The sequence below is a fragment of the Dermacentor albipictus genome, chromosome 10, assembly GCF_038994185.2.
Source record: "Dermacentor albipictus isolate Rhodes 1998 colony chromosome 10, USDA_Dalb.pri_finalv2, whole genome shotgun sequence".
NCBI classification, from domain to species: domain Eukaryota; kingdom Metazoa; phylum Arthropoda; class Arachnida; order Ixodida; family Ixodidae; genus Dermacentor; species Dermacentor albipictus.
In genome coordinates, this window is record NC_091830.1 from 43,286,007 (window position 1) to 43,303,997 (window position 17,991).

Consider the following 17,991-nt stretch of genomic DNA (forward strand, 5'->3'; position numbering starts at 1 on the left):
CTCCTTCTTCTCCTCCTTCTGTGCAATGCGCGTTGCTGTGTTTGTTTGTCATTAAACACATCTGCTGATGTCTAGCACCCATCGATCCTGTGTGTCGTAGGGTTCGTGTGACTTTCTAATGGTCATGATGTCCAAGTTCAATTATCACCACCTAGCGCTAACTTCTTCATTGAGTAAAAATACACATTAGCATGCTTTATAAAAAACCGCAGAAGTAGTAGAATACTGACCGGAAGTGACATAAATGGCAAGAATTTCCTGGCTCCAAACAACATTCCCAGTTTATGAACACTGACTGACAACTAATCGAGTAAGTTGGTGCACCTTCATGTTCAACTTCTGCATGCGAAACAAGGAACAGAAGTGAGACTACTGGTCACAAATTTATCAATTCAACAATTATTTTGCTACAAGGGCTAAAATTATTATTTACACTGCGTGTGCCCCTGTACTGCATGAGTTGCAATGCAAATCTACAAGAACACCATGAACAGCACTTCCATAAAGACTAGAATAAATCAGCTGCGAGTGATTGCTGTTCCATGTCTTTCAGATATTATTCCTCTTTGAGATGCAATCATATTGAGAATTGGCTGCTACATACCGAATTTTTTAAAGTGGCATGCCTCAGCGCTTACGTTGATCAATCGGTCACTGTAAGTGAAGAAAACAGAAGAAGAATCTATATCATACGCACATCACCAGTTCTGCTAGTGCATCGTCAAATGGAACGGCATACCTGTCCTTTGAGAGAATTATAGTGCTCTCTTGGGCACATACAGGTGCAGAAGGGCTGCTGCCCCAGCTACATTCGGCGAAATATACAAGTGAGCAAAGGCATAGCTTGCGCTGACTTCCAATGATGAACACGAAACAAATTAGGTCGTACCTTCAACCGAATTTCCCCTGCCTGGAATCCTTTCTCGATTCGCCTGCTTACGGCTATTCACACATTTTTCCAGCGAAAAAAAGGCAGCATATGCACAACAATTCAAAGTGAGTTGAGAAAAGCGAGCAGGCAAGCGAGGTTCGCTTGTTTAAAGATATCACCAAATTTGTCTATTGTGTGTCAGAGGCAGTGTCCTGTATTCGTACCATGTGTGGCCAAATGTACACCGAGCATACTGGCCAGGGAATAAACGTGTGCCAAAAAATCCCCATATTTAGCTTAGAAGACTAATATGCTCGTTCGACTTGGCTATGCATTGACGCGATAAAGCATTAGGTGCGAATAAATCCTTAATCTATTTTCGCTCATGGTGAAAAATTGACAACAGATATCAGTCAGGAATACCACACAAATAAGACATTCGATAGCCGCCATTGATAATCTATGCACGAAAGAAAGGTGTCCTTTCTAGATTACAAGGTACAGAAATTCCTCTGTGTCTATTTATTTCATTGACACAAGTATGTTCATCGTGATTTTATGCCTTTGTATTTCAACTCGCATTTTCATTCTGAAAGAACTTGTGGACGATATACGCACACATCCAGTGTTACACATTCATTAGCAGCCTCACGCATTATCAGTAGCTTTACAAATGCAGAATGCTTGAAATATTTTTCTGTCTAACTGCCTGACGAACCTTCTTACCTGAACAGCACCAAGCAGAATACACGAATAGAAGACTGCCCACTGTGCCAACCAAATGGGACCCAACGTAATAGAAATATTTCTTGAGGGCTGTAGAATTACCGCTTGTTGGCTGATTATCACTATTAAAATTGCACCAATACCAAGCAGGTGTTCTGTGCCGCGCTGTTGACATCAAATTCATTTGATGAGGGACATTGCACTAACCACCAAATAAAGAGCAAGAGCAAGCAGCCAATTTTGCACGCTGCGTGAAATTGCATGCTCTTTAACGATACACCATGACTAGGCTGAACTACTTACTAGCTTCCTTCCCGGTCTGTCTTATTTAGACAGAGTGAAAAAGAATGCAATTGTACACTGACTCCCAACTGCTACACTGCCTACTTGCTCATGTGGTACAGGTTACACCCATGTCATCCGCATTGCTTTCGTGCTGGTGTGTTGAATATGTGCGGATTGCCCTCCTATCGTCCATGTTTTCTGCGTTTATAGTGCGACCCGCAGCATTCCTAAAAAAAAAAAAACATGCCTGTGCAGTGCGACTGTGTCCTCTGTGATGTGTGCATGAAATGTACAGTGGTGTACAATGTGCTGGCGCCAAGTATTACCATGCATTCCAGTGAATAGACGCGGTTGCTTACGCGAATTTTTCTTTATTGTTTATGCCTTATCTTTGTGATTCAACTGCATCTGCAAAAGAATCCACAGTGCACTTACATAACGTTACATTCTCTAATTTTGAGTGTTGGTCGCCTTTTCATGTGAGAAGCCGTTTAAAGATGTCCTTGCTGAACAGTGAAATGTCTGTATTGGAGTGGGATAAATCCGGCTTCTTATAACTTGAAAAATGACATCAATGGTAATTTTACAAGACCATAGCAATACAGCTTTGGACATCGATTTATGAAGTAAAATTATCTAAACTTGCTACTGTACGTGACTCTCACCATGACGTGTCCCTGCACCAGGTTAAATAAAAATATGATTGTCTGCTCATTAGAGGTAGTGTATATGATTTCTTCATTTCATTTGTTCCAAGTAAAATGTTTCATCTGTGTACTGTTGCCTCTTCAAGTTGAGAAGATATTTAGAGAGATTATTCAACAGCATGCATTTCGTTGCTTCGACATGAATTTACGAGTTAAATAGGATATGCCGTCTATAGTTATTCCGTTCAATCAGTACGCAAACTGCTATTCCCCCACCCCATCGACTCTAGTTTGCATGTCATGAAGTAATATATATATATATATATATATATATATATATATATATATACATGCTCTCAGGAGGAACGGAGGAAGCCTACAAGTTGCGAAGGCGAAACTAGCAATTGGCAAGAATCAGATGTATGCGTTCAGAGACAAAGCCGGCAATATCATTACTAATATGCGTGAGACAGTTCAAGTGGCTGAAGAGTTCCATAGAGATTTATACAGTACCAGTGGCACCCACGACGATAATGAAAGAGAGGATAGTGTAGCGGAATTAGCTATCCCACAAGTAACGCCGAAAGAAGTTAAGAAAGCCTTGGGAGCTATGCAAAGCGAGAATGCAGATGGGGAGGATCCGGTAATAGCATATTTAACAACAGATTCTTCTAGAAAAGCTGGCCACTCTGTATACGCAATGCCTCATGACCTCGAGCGTACTGGTGTCTTGGTGCATGCTTACCTAATCCTAATCCGTAAGAATGGGGGCGCCAAGGACTTGAAAAAATATAGACCGATCAGCTTACTGTTCGTTGCCTACAATGTATTTACTGAGGTTATCGCAAATAGAATCAGGAGCACCTTAGACTTCTGTCAACCAACGGACCAGGCAGAATTCCGTAAAGACCATTCAACAAAAGACCGTATTCAAACTATCAATCAGCTGATAGAGGAATGAGATTATAGAGAAAAGAAAGGCGTCAGGCAGGGAGATACGATCTCTGCAATGCTATTCACAGCGTGTTTACAGGAGGTATTCATAGACCTGCAAAGGCAAAAATAGGGGATAAGAGGTAATGGTGAATACCTTAGTACCTTGCGATGCCCTTATGATATTGCCTTGCTTAGTAACTCAGGGAACCACTTGCAATAAATGCTCACTGGCTTGGAGAGGCAAAGCACAAAGGCGGGTCTAAAAATTACTCAGCAGAAAACTGAAGTATTGTTTAACAGTCTCGGAAGAGAACAGCAATTTACAATAGGTAGCGAGGCACTGGAAGTGGTAAGGGAATACATCTACTTAGGGCAGGTAGTGACGGCGGATCCGGATCACGAGACGGAAATAATCCGAAGAATAAGAATGGGCTGGGGTGCGTTTGGCAGGCATTCTCAGATCATGAACATTTATCCCTGAAGAGAAAAGTGTATATATAATAGCTGTGTCTTACCAGTACTCACCTACGGGGCAGAAACCTGGAGGCTTACGAAAAGGGTTCTACTTAAATTCAGGACGACGCAACGAGCTATGGAAATAAGAATGATGGGTACAACGTTAAGGGATGAGAAAAGAGCAGATTGGGTGAGGGAACAAACGCGAGTTAATGACATCATAGCTGAAATCAAGATAAAGAAATGGGCATGGGCAGGGCATGTCATGAGTAGGGACGACAACCGATGGTCCTTAGGGTTACGGAGTGGATTCCAAGGGAAGGGAAGAGTAGCAGGGGGTGGCAGAAAGTTAGGTGGGTGGTTGAGATCAAGAACTTTGCAGGGACGACATGGCCAGAATTAGTAAATGGCCGAGGTTGTTGAAGAAGTATGGGAGAGGCCTTTGCCCTGCAGTGGGCCTAACCAAGCTGATGACGATGATGACCTGCTGCAAAGAGCGGTGCATGGCAGCGGTTGTGCAGTGGTTAATGCGTTGAGCTACGGGGAAGTATCACTGCTGGTGGAGCAGAGGATGCAGTACTCACGGGGGCCACTACGTTTTCTTTAGGTTCGATGAAGTGACGTTATATGTGCGCCGTTTTGTTTCTCTCACGGCTTTTGACACGGTGTTGCGATGACGGCGGGGTCGCACAATGAGCCGAGTAATACTCTGGCATTAAAAGAGGTCGGCATGCCCTGTAAACTCGTTCTGAGTGGTGTTGAAAATATAGTTCGTATATTTATCGCCTTCTCCAACAAGCTGCGTCAGCGTAAAAAAGGAGCGCACGCAACCTAGAATTGGGAAGCAAGTGGGGATGCGTTGAATAAATTGACGGCTCTTTACGCCATGTGACACCAGGTAAATAAAAGTCCCCCCCCCCCAAAAAAAAACTCGGCTAAAGAACTGTACCGTGATTCAAGGACGTGATGTTCATCGTACATATCATTTACGAAATGTAACAATGAACGCCTAGGCTAATCTTTCACCAGACCAATTTTGAGAATATTGTCCGCAGATTAGATGCTGCTGTTAGTACCAGTGAGTTGTAATTGCACAACTTTGCGTACGGCATGTAGCAGAGCTCTTCCTATACATAGCAATTCCCGATAGAGGGATGCGTGACGAATCACCAACCACGTGGAACCGGCCGATTTTCTTGATTGCTCATTTTCAGACGATTGCTAACGCCTTACACCACTATGTACGGGTGCTAGTACGGGTGCTAGTCATGAAAAAATAAAACGAAGTGCTTTTGTGCAAAGTGACTGGAAGCGACAAAAAATACACGCCCGTTGGTCTACGTGGAATCTTTGCTGAAGTACTTGCGCTTCGTCGAGTGATATTGCAATTTCAGCGGAATGTTTCAATGTACTGCAGAGCTGTGAAAAAAAAAACAAGTTCCTGTTACGCCTAGTGAAGCACTTGTACAGAACCTCGCATATGATTTTCCACAAGACGCTTGCAAAGCATTGCAAAGGAAATGAAATAAAAAAATCGTCCCTCTCAAGACACCATCATGCTGGAAGGATGAGATGTTCTGCTATTAACACATACAGTACTTGCGTTTTATTGCACTTTTTTTCGAGCAACCAGGAGATCAATGGTGTTCTTTTTCATTTTTTTTTCTATTGAATTCTATTTTATATCCCAGAAACATCTGGACGGCTTCCTGGCTAAAAGCTGCTAGAGCAGCTTGACAAACAGCATTCATCTTAATCTACATTTAATAATAGGTCGCTGATGTCAACAGGGCTCCATCACCTGACTTGCATTTTCGCCCTTTTCTTGCTGTATAGAGAACAATGAGAATTTTTCTATTGTTTCAGGTGCAGGGCGTGGGACGAATAATCACAGGCATCCCACTATTGTCGCCAATTTCGGGGTGAAGCCATAGTCACTCGTTTAACTAGAATTTAAGGAGCATTTCAAGCCTCAAGCAAACATGTCCTCAACCATCTGATCTGACAACCTCTATGTATGCGGAGATATAGCACAGCATATATGAAGATGCGGAAACAAATGAATGTCACTGCAGCCATGGCGATCATCGTTCAAATGTCACTGGTTTGTTTGTTGCTGCTCTCGGTGTCCTGCATCCTAGGATGTGATGCTGCTGAACGTATGTAGACCTTCCCTACGCCACCATTTGTGTTGTGCAGAAAAAGGGTTAGCCATGGGGCCCGAAAAGTTGGGCCCCCTGGATAACTCCTTTTCATCTCGTTCATTTTCTAACGAGGGTCCCGAATACATTGTTTAGCACAAACCAACAGACACAAGAAAGACGATACCCCCCCCCCCAGGACAAGGAGCTACTCTCAACTGACATCATTTTATTGCGTAACTCCTTTATTGAAAGCAGGAACTAGGGGAACATGCGCAGTGAGCACCATGTGGAGGAAACACCAACACCCGATCACAAGAGTGCACTCTTGCGACAGAAAAAAAAATCACATTCAGCTCTGTACGAGGTTAAGGAATGCACACTAATGCACTGTGACCAAAATGACTCAATGAAGAATGCTTGCGATAACTCTCGGGTGGTGGTGTCACGGCTCTTTTTCAAAATCGTGGTATCACCAAACATGGGTTTTGGTGGTTCCTCCACATGGTGCTCACTGCGCATGTTCCTCTAGTTTCAGCTGTCTATAAAGGAGTGACGCAATAAAATGACGTCCATTGAGAGTAGCGCTTTGCCCTGGTCGTCCTTCTTGTGTTTGTTGCTTTCCGCTAAACAAAGTATTCATGGATTCGCACCAACTAGCCCGCCAACGCATTGTGCTGAGGGTCCCGAACCCGGCAACATTGACGCCTTCAGGTAGGACACGCGGGTTTAGTGACCAGTTGTCTTCACACAAAAAGATCACGTACTCGGGACGCCTGCAGCTGAGAGGATGTTCTGCATCCGCCACCAAGCTTGTGAGTCGTGGCGATGCCTAAAACTCCCATGGATAGGCCTCGTGGTAACACGTAAATACCCCGTAAAGTTATTTGGAAAACGGTGCCGCCGGTACCTCAATTGGTAGAGCACCCCACGCGTAATGCGAAAGACGTGGGGTCCCACCAGCGACAAATAGTTTTTTCATCCACTTTCATTTTCGTCAATTTGTCATTTCTTATTTCAGTTACTAAGCCCAATTAATTTCCCCTGTGTCGTCCTTGGTGTCTTTTTTTTGTTTGCTTCCTGTAACATTCCTGTAACAGGCCTGTTTGCTTCCTGTAGCAGGCCCCTCGGTTAACCCCCCTTCATATCGTTCATTGTATAACGAGGGTCCTGAACCCGTCAACGTTGATTCCTTCAGGTAACACTGTGGGTTTATTGACCCGTTGCCTTCCCCCAAGAAGATCACGTACTCGTGACGCCTGCGGCAGATAGGATGTTCCAGATCCGCTGCCAGACTTTGTGAGTGGTGGCGCTGGCTCACACTCGCAAGGTCCAAGCAGGAAACAGATACTGAAGAATGTGGACGGTAAGACGCCGCCCAGGTAGCTCAATTGGTAGAGCATCGAACGCATAATGGGTAGACGTGCGATCATTCCCCACCTGCTGCAAGTTTTTTTTTCATCCACTTTCACTTCCATTATTTATTATTTCTTTAATTCAAATACTAAGCACAAGTAGTTTTCCCTGTGTTTACCTTGGTGTCTTTGATTGTTGGCTTCTTATGAAATTATAAAAATATTGGGCCACTCGGTTATTCTCTTTTCTTCTCCTTCATGACCAAATTAGAATATTTTTCGCCTTTCATTTTCAGTACCTCCTGGGGACATTCAAACTGAGTGTAAGTGTTTTAGGAATATCCTTTACACAAAGAGGACGTATATTCAATTTCTGCTGCATACCAAACTTTTCTAAACTGGCTCTTTCTAAACGTGGAGATTCATTTGTACATTTTGTGTAATGGGAATGATTTACGTTGCTAGGATGTTAGTTTGAAAATTTTTTTCTAGCAATAATTTCCCCGAAATCTGTGTAGTAGCCAAACAGATATGTGAGCGTGGTTGAGGTTTGTGTGGTGTAATAATCACGCTCTAGTGATTGTGATGCATGACGCAGTACCAAAACTGTGTTACAAGTTGGACTCTTTGTAGGGTGAACTTGTGCCCTGAAAGACAAGTAACTCTCCAGCGATTCGATAGCGGCGAGCAAAGTCACTGATCGTGGAAAATCTGATCTGTGGGTTAGGCGCGTAAGCTTTCATGCATTCTTCTTCGAAAGTTGTAGGATAATCGCTGGTACTCGAGTGCCTTCCAGAAGCTAGTGCGCAATCCATGTCGCACATGGAATCGGATTATTTAGTGTTTGGCGACAGCGTAGACAACAGACTGAATTAGCGATAACACCCGAGTAGGTTGCATATCATGCAGGTGCGTCTTGCGCTGAGCGATAACGTTTAAAATTCCTTATCCGGTGGAAAGCGGTCACGGGTGTAACATAAGACATGTACTTTTGTCGATAGAATACCCAACATATTTTTTTGGGGGGCTAGTCGGTACTTGCTGAAGGACACGACATTGTAGCGGAAAAACGTCCAAAATAAAGATTCCTTCCTCGTTCGGCTATCACCCCTGTTGTGGAAGCCTTCCTTATGAGGCATAATGTCAAGGTGGGCTTGAGGTACAAGCAGTGTTGCCAAAAAAAAGCCGCAGGTGGTGCTATGTTACGACAAAATGAACAACAACCAGAAGAAGGCGGCGAAACACTACGGTTTATCTGTTGCGTTTTTTGCTTCGGAGAAACTATCTTGCCTATGCCCTCGAATCATGGTATGTGCTGCGCAAACGTTTCATTGTAAGTACGCTAAATGCTGCATGCAATCTTCCGTGACAGTGTTCTACCAGGTAACGCTAATTGAGGTTAATAATTCACCGGACAGACCGGCCGTAGTGTGACCTGTAGAATGACAGATCACGCGAATAGTAGAAAAAGGTGTGAGCGCGCATCCTTGTGCGGTCATTTTGCAGGTTTTGCTGATGTCATCCACATTTTTCTGAGGTGACGATGCTGAATAGCAACAGAGATCAAACCGCACGGCAAGTGCTTGATCATATTCACATCAGTGGTCAAGCTTGTGGGACTGCACAAATTAAAATACAGGGTTTGTCTAAAAAAGACGGCTTGTCATTTGCTCTTTGCCGCGCCCTGGTGTCGACAGTGTTTGCGGGTTAGGTATGTATCGAGCATTCTGCCTAAAGAGAAAGATAGTTGTGAGGGTAGTGCCATCTTTCTGTAACCTTTCCTTTCGAGATCTTTTGCGCTGCAATAAATTATATTTCAGCATGCCATTATGATGTGCTAACAAAAATATACAGTAGTTAGTTGTTTTGGTTGATAGATCTTCAGGACACTGAACTGGATTAACAAAAACAAAATATTTATTCGGCTATGTGAATTGCACAATAAATTATTTGCAGAAATCTTGCCTGTGTGTACACAAACACCTCATTGGCGAGATAAGCGGCACCTTAAGAGTTACCGAAACAGTAGTTAATTTTGCACAGTTTTTCTTAATAAGACTGTGGAGAGTGGGCTGTGCGTACATACACTGCTATGTAGAAGTGACTGGCTACTGAGAAGAAGCAGGCCTCATTTTCGCAATGCTCCCTCCAGCGACACTTCTTTTTCTTTGACCACAGTGTGTACTGGGAGCCTCTGAGTTTTTGTGAGCTCCCTGCTTTATGAATCCTATGTCTGTTAATTTATTATAATGGTCTCTAAAACATAATTAATCTTGTTGGGTAGTACAGCATTTCCTTAAGAAAATACGAAACATAGGATGAGCGACATATTTTGCAGAGGGAAATAACTACATTGTCTTGTCTTATATTTGCAGCATTCCTCGATCCTTATCTAATAAGACGTAAGTTTTAAAATACCCAATATCTTCCATAAGTAATTTTTTTCGCTTTCTGAATAGCATTGTACTCTCGAACAACCTAACGTTTTGTTTTAGAATATGTGGTTTTACGTGGCAAAACTACTTCGTGATTACGAGGCACACTCTAGTGGAGGACTCCGGAAATATCGACCGCCTGTCCCGTACAAATTATTGCAAACATTGCATACAAACATTGCATTATCATTGGTCAATGTTGAGTTCCTAATTGACGAATTGTGGAAATTTTGTTGGAGAATTGTTGGGCTGACTGTTGAGTGGTCTTGAATATTGGCTACTGAAATTAAATTGAAACACCATTGGGTGTCTCAATGTTGAATAATTGTTAAGTTACCATAAAAACTCCATTGCGCTTAGACGGCTCGTTGTGTATATTGTTTAATGGTTGTTGGGTTACCATTGATGCTGCATTGAACTCACGTCGTGGTAGTTCTGTTGACCTGTTGGTGAGTTATTCCTGTCACAGCACTGAAAAGTACATTGTGGCCCAGTTGAGATGGCATTCTGATTTCAGAAGTCGCCATTGGATTATGACTGACATTGCGTTGGTCTAGTGAATTTTTTTGATATATTGAAATTGCGTTGCTATTCACACTTGCATGCCCCGGTGCCTGCTCATAACTTTCACAAACACAAACAAAAGCAAAGAAGATACTTATCAATTTGAAGTACTTTATTTACACTAAGGATGCGTGCCCATGAAACATTATTACAGTACATAGGGCACCACTACATCGAACCTGGAGACATAGGCTAGTACTTACAGCATTCTTAACAGTGTAATTTCATCTGAAAAGTATACACATGAATTCAATCAAAACAATCATTGTGGTCTTCACTTGCGACTTAAGTTTATAACAAGAAGGCAAAGAGACTCAAAAGGCACGGCTTAAGGATACCCTTTAAACAACCAACATTAAACAGATGAATACTTGAAGCTGCTTGCGTGTGAATACACAAAAGACATCTGAATACGTTATATTAAAATGTTGCGCACACTAATCCATCACAGAAACAGTTACGGCTGTGAGAAGGCAAAATAACGGACTTGAAACAGATTACTTCACGTAAGTATATACAAGCTTTAGCACACGCCTTTCACCGCGATTAAAATTTAATGAAGTACCAAAGTAGACTTGTCTCTGCTTTTTGTCTTCGAGATGTATATATTTTCAGGTTGCCCAATTATTCTACAAGACAACATCACTCAACTTTGCTATTAATTGATGAGATCATTTAGAAAGTTGTCTGGCATGGTGAACACCTGAATCATGTTTCTGACGAACCAGGTTTGCAAGAACATTACACAATTTGTACATGTTAAATTGAGGTGTACAGAATAGTTTCTTGGTGGTATTTCCTCAACTTCGTGAGCTCATTTTCACTCACACAAACTCATTCTTCTCCTTTACTTTTCGCTCGAGTGCTCTACCTGCGGATTAGGGTTGCGGTAGCAATTATATAGACATTCCATGCACATTTGTGCCGTCATCGCCGCCGTGAGGATTTTTTTTAATATTTGGGGTTTTACGTGCCAAAACCACTTTCTGACTATGAGGCACGCCGTAGTGGAGGACTCCGGAAATTTCGACCACCTGGGGTTCTTTAACGTGCACCTAAATCTAAGCACACGGGTGTTTTCGCATTTCGCCCCCATCGAAATGCGGCCGCCGTGGCCGGGATGCGATCCCGCGACCTCGTGCTCAGCAGCCCGACACCATAGCCACTGAGCAACCACGGCGGGTCGTGAGGTTCCGTATGAAGTCCAAGGTGATAAAATTGTGACCGCGTGCGGTATGCTGTATCTGCGAGAGAAAACGCCAGAGGATGAGCCCACCAATGCGTCTCCATCTCGGGGGCGCAAGCTAGAAATGCGAGGTGGAAGCGCGCCCTCTTCTATAGCTGGTGAGGCACGAGGCTGTGGCGAGGGAGGGGTTGCGTTCTTCCCCGGCAGCTGCTGTTTACAGTGCGGCCGTGTGGTAACCGCATGTTTAAGTCACTCTGCGACGTGGCCAAAGCCTGCGCCAGCGCAGCCCTCATCTTCAGTGCGATCGCCGATGTTTGGAGAGCGCGCGTTGTGCCGGAAGCTTCGTATAGGCTGTGCTTTTGACGTTTCGTTCGCGTTAGAGCGAGAGATGCAGGAAGGCCGATTCGCTCGCTGCTGCTGATGCTGTGTGCGTGCGTGGCACCGTGCTTGGTAATTTAGTTAGTAAGGGACGGTTTACAAATTTCTCCGGCCGATAAATCTACTATCCTTAATTCGTGTCGGCATCTGCTAATTTGCTATCGCCATCGATGCTTCCCCTCTCGGTCGAAAGTGCGACTTTCTCTTTCGCTCTATTGTTAATTATGAATGCACTCAACCGGAAATGACACCTGTATTTACTTTGTTCCATGAGGCTGTGCCCTTGCTTCACCGCTTCCTTTACCGTAATAAACAGAAATATAAATAGTCATGAAGGTATTACCACATAAGCAAAGTAATCAACTGCACAGTCACAGAAAGTACAAGCGCAATGTTGACACTCAATATTTTACACCTTAAAATACAGTGAAATTTCATTTGGTATCTGATGGTAACGGATTATAACCAAAGGTAAAGGATAATTGGGCAAACGCGCCAAACGTTAAAAACAAACGGAGAATGCTAGTCGCTATTGTACAGCGCATTGAAAATGAACCTATTTACATTTCTCTGCACATGGGCTTCTTTCAACTTATTTCGTCAACTTAACTATTTCACATCATTACTATGCTCATCTTTGCACGTATAGGCTGCAACGTATCACAGCGAAGCCTTTGCTTCTAGACGTATCAGTGAACATATTGACAACGTTATTTCAAAACGAGAGAATCATTCAGTTGTTTTTTTTTCAGTTCCATGGCGACCGGCGAGAGGACCAGGTATGAATTTTGAGATTATTCAGTTATATTTAGAAAAAAAGTTTACATTTTACGTCCATACCGTACCCGCTGCTTTAAATCGCTAACCCGTTATTATAGAAACTTCACCTGATGTCTTACATTAGTAAAATATGAAGATTATGCACGTGTTTGATTATACCGAATTCAGATCGCGCACAAGCTTGATGAAATGTTCTAAGCCCTTTACGCCACACTAAACGAACTGGTGAAAGAAATGCGGAAAGAAAATGCCAATGTTGGTGAAACTTTTCTAATGGCCCTGTTCTTAGAACCAACTGTCAATTTTTTCCAGACAAAAATACTTTTCCAAAATATTTGAAGAGAAAAGGATCATATCAGCTTTAAAGACAAGCATACACTTCTAGCAAAACAACATACACCCAGCGTACTATACTAGTGACACCTGGGTCCATTTTTATTTACCACTATATAAATTATTTGCATATTCAATACAATTTATGCACATACAACGGCAGTGTTTTATAAAAATTAAACTTAAATATTACCTTCTCGAAGCAAGCACTAAGCATGATAGAAATAACTTGGCGGCGCGCACTGTTGTGCTTGCTATGTCCCGTACTTTCTGAGCAAAATGGAATACTAAAAAAAGAAAACGTTTATTTTTATTTCTTTAAAAATAGTGCTGTGCTCTTATAAACGGGCCGCTGACCAGTTAACTGATGAATCTTTGGCCTGGCAGTCGAAATTGAGCTCTAAATGAGCTAGGCTACTTAAAAAATTTCGAAACAAAACAAACCATCTATTTTGGTGTACCTCTTTAACATGAAAGCCATTTAGGAATTGCTAAGTTGCGGCACGCGCTGCCTCAAAACGTCATCACTGGTGTAGTGTATTTAGGCAACAAGATGGCCAAGCCTAAGCTTGGTAGGCGAGAATTTATTTTAGAAACATAACAGATTACAACCACATTACATAATATGTCAGAAATGAGCAAGCCAATATCGTCATAGCCTAAAATGTATGATATGTTCACTACTTCTAGGAAAGCGAAGGATCATTCCACTTTAAGGTACGTATTCAGAAAAGCGTCAGTGAGCTGAATCCGTACAATGTGATTTTCAATTTGCATCAGGCTCTTGAAAAGCGTTAATCGTATTTACTTGTGCGCGAGATGTTTTCTATTGGTGGAGAAGTTGCTCGCGTCAGTTCGGCACATGTATTACATGGTAATAACGTTTAAACGTATTCACGCTGACAGTCCATCTTGCGAGATTATCCCTTGTTGGAAAATCCAAATTCGTTTTTCTATCCTATACGAATAATTAAACTCTTAAGGTATACCCATACGTTCTCGTTTATAACAAATATTTTTAATTATTTCGTAGACATAATTATTTCGTAGACATAAAGATATTCTTTTACCAGTCCTTATTTTAAAAAACGTTTAAAAAACAATACATGTGCCTCATTCTTCTATAGCACCAGTGTTTGCTCCCTGTGTTTGCCAGATTTCAAAAATATATGAATGCCATGTATCTGGTTAGAACCAAAGTAATGTTGCTTGCCGTTGCTTTGAGATACTCAAATTATTTTTCTAATTCCATCTGATTATAAACTTAATAATTAATGAACTTCTCAAATATTATAATTAGATGAAAAGTGTAAGTCAGAAAATTGCAGTGAGACATGAAAAACTTCCGAAACAGCTTTCTGTTTGCCCAGTACTTGCTACATAAAACTGATCTTTCCGAGCATGAAAAAGGCCCGCAAATGCACGAAAAATTACCGTGCGCCTAGCAGCTCGAGCAACTATGCATGTGCTCACTGTGTTATTTCACGCTCGGAAAAACACACTTATGTAGCACGTACTGAGCAACAGAAAGCTCTATGGAGAGTTTTTCATGTCGCGCTACAGTTTTTTCATGGACACTCTTCATCTACCTATATTATTTGAGTTGAATAAAAAATTAGGACTAATTATATAATTCTACGGAATGAAAAGATAGTTTGAGTATCTCCAAACGACGGCAAATAGCATTACTTTTGTTCTGTCCGGCTACTTGGAATTCGGATATCTTTTAACTTTGGCTAAATTTAGCTGGGACACCCGGAAGAAGGATCATATCTTGAGTTGAAATGCACTGTCTTTTTTTTTATTTCTGCAGCACGCTAGACGCCAAGAAAACGAACCGCTTAGAGGCAGCACCAGCGTGTGAAATACCATATTGGAAGATTTTGTGCCGCAGTTTCCAATGTACGTGAAACAATAAATGTTTTGCTGCATTTACTGCCAACGCTGCTGAGAATATTCTATGTACATGTGTTCTCCATGCAAATGACACTCACAAATTTTGGCTGAAAATATTATTCTTGAGTTGGCTACAGTTAAGGTCAACGCGCAACAAGACACCTGATTGGTTAGTGCGCATGCGGGTGGTTTCAGGCACTGTCCGAGGAGCCTATGAGGTAGGCGTTCCAGCTGCGTGTGGACCTTCCTCACCAGAGCATTATCGAGATCAGCACTGCGCGTTGACGACGTCATCCACTAGCAACTGAGCAGGTGATGGGGGCGTACGAAATATGGGAAGGCCCCATTCACAGCAGAGATCTGTGCACAGCTCTAGGGAACGCATGTGAGGTCAGCTAAGAGAGGTGGAGCAAGCAAATGGTCTGTGTCTTGAACACTGACATTTGTACGGTCTTAAACCAGCGGTTTGCTAAGATAACGCCTCTTTTTGAGCTAGATCAAGTCAGTTGATCTGCTGTTTCCATTTCGAGGACCGGTGGTACCGACGACCGCACTATTACAACGTTTCAAGCTTTTTGGACACGAAGGTTTAGTTTGCGGGAGTGCCATCGCGTGGCGTAGTGACGTTGAACATTTCAAACTTCCCGCGGTGACGTTTGATGAAGTCAGTGAAAGAAAAATGGAATAATAAAAGCTATCCCTGCGCATTCAGCTTCATCACAACACGTGTCCCACCGAGGGTTATCAGTGTTTTTGATAAAGAGTGGCAACTGGTCGGCCGGAAATTGCTTGTCATTCAAAGAACCATTAGACGCGACGAGACAAACGCAGCGGTAAGTGATTCCAGGTTTTTCAGAGCGAGAGAGAAAGGCAAAGGAAAGACAGGGAGGTTAACCAGAGATAATCTCCGGTTGGCTACCCTGTACTGGGGGAGGGGAAAAGGGATGCAATAGGGGTTTTCCAGAGGCATACCGAAAACCTGCCACGGTACTTTTTATGCGAAGCATATTACGAGAGCTCAACCCAGCTCCTCAGGCGCGGCGGTGTCGCCTTGAAACCACGTGACACCGTGACGTCACGACAGAGGAGAAGTGGCTTTGGCTCAACTCTTGCAAGACGGGCTGGGTAGGAATCGAACCAGGGTCTCCGGAGTCTGGGACGGAGACGCTACCACTGAGCCACGAGTACAACGCTTCAAAGCGGTACAAAAGCGCCTCTAGTGAATGCGGTGTTGCCTTAGAAACGAGCTGTTTCTAAGGCGTGCGTCTCTTGCTCAGGCGCACATTTCGTTGCCGCGCCGAACGCTGCTTTGCTCGACGCTCACCGCGTCCAATGCGGGGCGCGTTGTCGCTGCCCTGTAGCCCATTGTCTTACACCCCTTGGCGGGTCGACGGGAACGCTGTCGCGTTCCACTCTTGAAGGCGAAGCAGTAATGCATGAGTTGTTTCTTCGTCTAGCCGAACCAAATATAGCCAAGCAAGAGCAGTTCACCAGGCTAAACAGTGTTTCAACAACTAAAATAAAGGCTAGTATGCTTCGCATCCTGGGCTTAACCTTACCTAAGCCACAGCCATTTTTTTTTCTTTTCCTTCATATGTTCTCATGCTGCTAAGGCAAAGGGCTACGATAATCGTCGGAAGAACTGCGCAGCAGCTTTAGCACGGGCCTAACTCCAACGTCGCCTATTCAAGTACATGTAAAACGCAGAAACGTTTTCCGGAGACAACCAGTGGGCTGTTCTTAGCGGAATATTGTGCATTTGAAAGATGACGTTAAAGTGAATGTCAGAAGCAGAACTTTGCATTAGCTTTTGATGTTTCAAAAGAATTTTTTTAAAAATTTTAAGCTTGAAATAAACACAAGCACGAAGCTTACAAATTCGCAACTCTGCAGCTAGCATTGATATTGTATTCCTGTAAACTACCCATGAGAGCTTTGAAGGCGGACAAATTTGACACCTTGACTTATATTTTACGTGAATTTCTCACATTCTTAACGACGGTCTCCCAAAAGTTCTACTCACAAATGAGCGTTATTTTTGATAGTCATGAATAACATCTCAATGCTATATAACAAACGATGTTTCCAATAATGCTCCTCATGTTATTGCTGCGGCTTTAAACTCGTATTTTCAGTCAGTCTAATCTGTAGACAACTTAAATATCCCTACTCTCGGTTCAAAATCGCGGCTTCCTATCAATACCCTAATGTATCTATTTTGGTGTCTGAGACTTAGTTTAAACTTGGCATGAAAGAAAGCACAGTACAAGTTTCGAGGAGCGCAGCCTATTTGCGCTGTACAGAATCCCACTTTCGTACGGGAAACATGTCAGCCAAACCGGCCGATGCGTCACTGACAGAATTTGTGACCACAGCGCCGCCGGTAAATCATTTGAAGGGTGTGGACATTTGACAGATCACTGGAGGTGGTGCTCGTGCAAGCCTGACTTTCGCGGGATCCACTTCCTATGCAAGTTTCCCAAGCAAGCTAGAAGAATATTTGCGACCATTTGTATAAGAAACAAAACTGGCAAATGTGTGAGGGCTCCTTCCCTGCCCATGCATGAAAAGGAAAAATTCTATCTCGAGTGGCACTGGAATTATGTTGAGTGACGAATGCGCCTTCTGCGTCTTTTTGTAGGTTTCTGCGCCATTCCGGTTGCTGGTTGTTTTGTCATTAAACACTTCTGCTGATCTCTAGCACCCATATATCCTGTGTATTCTTGTGTTCATGTACCTTTGTTATGGTCTTGATGTCCAAGTTCTCTTATCGCGCCTGGACGTAACTTCTGCATTGTGTAAAAGTACATATTAGCATGCTTTATAAAAATCCAGGGAAGTAGTACAATACTGGCTGAAAGTGACATAACTGGCAAGAACGTTCTGGCTCAAAACAACATTTCAAATTTATAAATATTGACGGAAAACTAATTGAGAATGTTGGTGCACCTTCATGTTCAACTTTTGCATATGAGACAAGTGACATAGGGACCGACCACCGG

The 17,991-nt window shown here is 42.9% G+C and overlaps 1 long non-coding RNA gene across 1 annotated transcript; it reads left to right on the plus strand.

The window, feature by feature from the left end:
- The first annotated feature begins 5,833 nt into the window (after positions 1-5,833).
- LOC135914847 (uncharacterized) lies at positions 5,834-15,029 on the plus strand. The gene is made up of 6 exons (XR_010568439.2): positions 5,834-6,080; positions 7,714-7,740; positions 9,793-9,819; positions 12,733-12,759; positions 13,784-13,810; positions 14,907-15,029. It is a non-coding gene; the product is annotated as an uncharacterized lncRNA (long non-coding RNA).
- The last annotated feature ends 2,962 nt before the right edge of the window (positions 15,030-17,991 follow it).